The sequence below is a fragment of the Ammodytes marinus genome, assembly GCF_949987685.1.
Source record: "Ammodytes marinus genome assembly, chromosome: 13".
Lineage (NCBI taxonomy): Eukaryota > Metazoa > Chordata > Actinopteri > Uranoscopiformes > Ammodytidae > Ammodytes > Ammodytes marinus.
The window spans coordinates 10894080-10897936 of NC_137217.1; positions in this window are offsets into that span (position 1 = coordinate 10894080).

The window sequence follows — 3857 nt, forward strand, 5'->3', positions numbered from 1 at the left end:
TACTTCATGATTTCAGTAATATTTGTGGTGGTTATTCCTTCCTTAGCAGGCACCAGGCCCTGGGGAGCAAGTGGTCGGTTGGAGGATGCATTTCATTGCCTACTCACACATTGAGATAAATAAATAATTTGGATGTTTCATGATTTTGTCATTGTATTGTGTAATTGCATATCATAACCAGAAGCAAACAAGCAAACAACAATGCATTTACAGTACAGATGCCAGGGAGTAATCAGGAACTGATATCTCAGCCCTGAATGTGATGCTTGTCTGCGTCTGAGTACATGCACGTAGGAATGTTGCGTTTGTGTCTGTGTGTGCACTGAACCCAGAGAAATGAGCATGCTCGTTCATAGAGGTTTTTCGCCCATGTCTGCTTGAAAGCGTGCTTGGGGCTCGGTATTTACAGGAATGAGGTGCAGAAACTACGGCTCACAACTGACATCCTGCAAAGAAGATAATGAAAGTGTATTTTGTGTGTGTGTGTTAGTGTGTGTCTGTGTTTCCCAGAGACCATCAGCCTTCGGGACAACTCCCAAATTACTTCATGTAAATTCATACAGAAGCCTTTTTCCACTTGGACAAAGTTGTTTTAGCCACATCATCAATGGGACAAATAATAATACATTGTCTTGTGACACTTTGTCTCTACTCTACTGTCATTTAAAGGAGCAACTCTTTGGTGGTTTTCTTTTAGTTAATGATATGAAATGTTGCTATAAACTGTGCATAGTACACATAATATAAAACTAGGTACATATTGAATTTGAAGCCTGCAACTGAAAGTATTTGGAAGGATTAGGCCAGTAACTCAAAGGGGAGTTGTTTGAAGATTGCTTTATTCATGGTTTTAAAGGTTCAGTAAGCGGAATGGTCAATTTAGCTAACTTCCTGCAGTTAGCAGTCCCCTCGCTCGTCCCCACGTCACCACATTAATGCACTGCGGTCTTCAAGCAGCGAGTTATCTAGCATCATCTCAGATCCATAAGTGTGATAAAACATGATAAAAACCATCAAAACAGACATTGGGAAGGATTTTTACTTGCTCCGCCATTGTAGGCGCATACACATTCACCATTCACCAATCTGTCGCTCTGCATGTGCACCGGCAGTGAGACAGGTGCAGGCAGTGGTTATTATTTTCTGCATTGGGTTGACTCATTATATTGTCCCCCGTCTTAATAGTAAGTGGTCTTAGCGGCGGTTTGTCCACCACACTTGGCATGATATATGGATAAGAGATTTATTCTTGTTCTTTTCATATGGTAGCAACATTCCGCCTGTGTATCGCGCTGGACCTGTGGTGTGGCATTGGGAGAGGAAGCTTTGACAGCGCCCTGATTTTATCTGCATGTTAAGGTTAAGATCTCTCTATAAGAGTTTTTCCCATGACTCTAGCCTCTTTTGTTCAAACTGCCATTGTATTTCACATCCCTCAATTAACACCTGCAATTGTCACTTTCACATGGGCCTGCTGTTTAATTAAATATTCAGATGATTCAGCAGATGCAAGGTGTGTCAGTTCTGTATGCAGCTCACGGGACAGTGTACAAGGACAGGGAACCGGTGGACAGTAGTGTTCGGGCATGGTAGGAGCTACACACTCCTCTTAAATGTAACCAAGGTTGGGAGATGGAGATGGATTTTGGGAGGACCAGGAGGACTAGCTGAATCTCCATTCTGGGAGAAGAGGTTGAGGTGATGGAGGGCTACAGAAAACTGGGCATTTACTTCAACAACAGACTGCACATGTAACATGGAGGTTGTGCATGGAGGGACAGAGCAAACTGTACTTCATGAGCAAATCATTGTTAACCTCTTCAAGCCCATATAGTTGGTCGCTGAGAGAATGATAATGCACAAGCTGCTGAAGATGATGGACAGCACTACTCCTTCAGCTATTTGATCACTACAGAAAGTCATTGCTGATACAATCCACAATAACTGCTGCTGCAATGCTACAATTTCCCTATGGCAATAAATAAAGTACATCATCCATCTATAAATCCATCCATCCATGCAGGTATATTTGAATAAGGCCTATCTGGATGTACTGTAGATTATGCATAGCGTTCTGTACTATAATCTCTGAAGGTGACACCTTTTGGTTTACTATTTCCACAAGAAAACAAATGAGCAAACAAAAAGCAGACTTTGTGTGTGTGTGTGTGTGTGTGGAGCTGTTCCGCTGCTCACGGGGAACTTTTGGAGGGGGGAGGGGGGGCAGGACGCTGACGTGCATGCGCACCTCACATCGTGTAGTGACAGGGAGCGCTCTTGTCAGCTGTGTGTGTGTGCTATATTTGATTTTGCTCAGTTGATCAACAATTTGGCACGTAGCCTATTTGTGTACCGTTCAGTAGTTTAACGTTATCTAGCTGGCAGAGTTGTTGTAAAGGAACGTGACATTGTGTTTGTTGGTCAAATTTTAACTTATTCACCTCTGATCGTTTTCTTTGTGCTGTTTTGGACCGCAGGGGGGGCATCATCTCAGAACCTCGATTACCGACCTGATAATGGGACCTGATGCTATAGATAGTTTATGCATAAATACTTAGTTCATATTCTGTTATTGACCGACATATTTAAACTGTATTTACCGTGAAAACGTCGTCCTCTGATGGAACAGATAGCTGTGTGAAGGTCCGGGTGGGTCAACAGACACTTCATCAAACACAGGCTCCCTCAGGTCACTCGCATCTGTAAAACATGGCACATTCAATGTAACATCATGTAGCTGACATGTATACATCATACAACTGTAGTTATGGCAAAGCTACAAACTGAGGAGATTAGTTTTTTCTTCCATTATAAAATAAGATAGGCTACTAATAAATTCAGTATAGCCCTGGCTCAATAAGCAACTAGTTCTGAGTGATACTGTGCTGTTTGGACAGGAAACAAACAAAAGCAGAGGCAACTTACAGTATTCTTTACACATTACACTGGAGATATATACTGCTGCTTGTACCACTACTGCTTACAGTCAGACAGCTAGCAGGTAGCAGCCTGAAGCTATTAAAAAAAAATACTCTTTACAGTTTCCAACACACCAGTTAGTTTCACCATTTGTGTTTCACACAGGGACCTTCATTGCAGGTCTAATGTGAGTTCACAAAAACGAGCCGCAGGTGACAACAAACAGTCATTGCCAAAGACTCCACAGCTCAAATGGTTAGCCTAAAGCTAACGGTTAAGATAGCGGACGCTAACCCCGCAGCATATCTCATTTCAATTTTCAGTCAGTGTTGGTTATTATAATAGGAGGGATACGATAAAGGACATCACAGACATTCAACCATCAATGGGCCATAATTATTTAAAAAATATGACAACTTACATTTCGGACAGATGGTGTCTCAGTCTTCCTGCACACAGTCTCCTCCACAGTCCAGTAAAATGGCTTTAATCACACTTTTAGATTGCCAACATTTGTTACACAGCGTAGGCTAGTGTAGACGGAAAGATAACCTTAATAGCACTGTGAGTCAAAATCATAGTCAAAATATGCGTAAACAACAAGCCTGCCTGGACGTGTGCATCACTTTTGTCCTCTGGAAACACTTTGGCCTATTTGCAGCGTTTTTCTATTGTGTTATGTTGTGGTCTTTGCTGCGCATTTTCTAAATGCTGCGCATGTGTTGTCAAATTGATGAAGATGTTTTCTTAATTTGCTTGTGTTTTGTCTTCTTGCATGTGTTTTCTGATGTTGCAGTGCTGTGAGCTCTCAGGGCCACCGTATAGCCCCTTAAAGGTGCTAGTGTGTAATATGACATCATCAAGAAAGTTCTAGAGAATTCTAGAAAGTTCTAGAATGCAACGCTCCCTGGGTAACCCCAACCCTTTTGAATAATAAC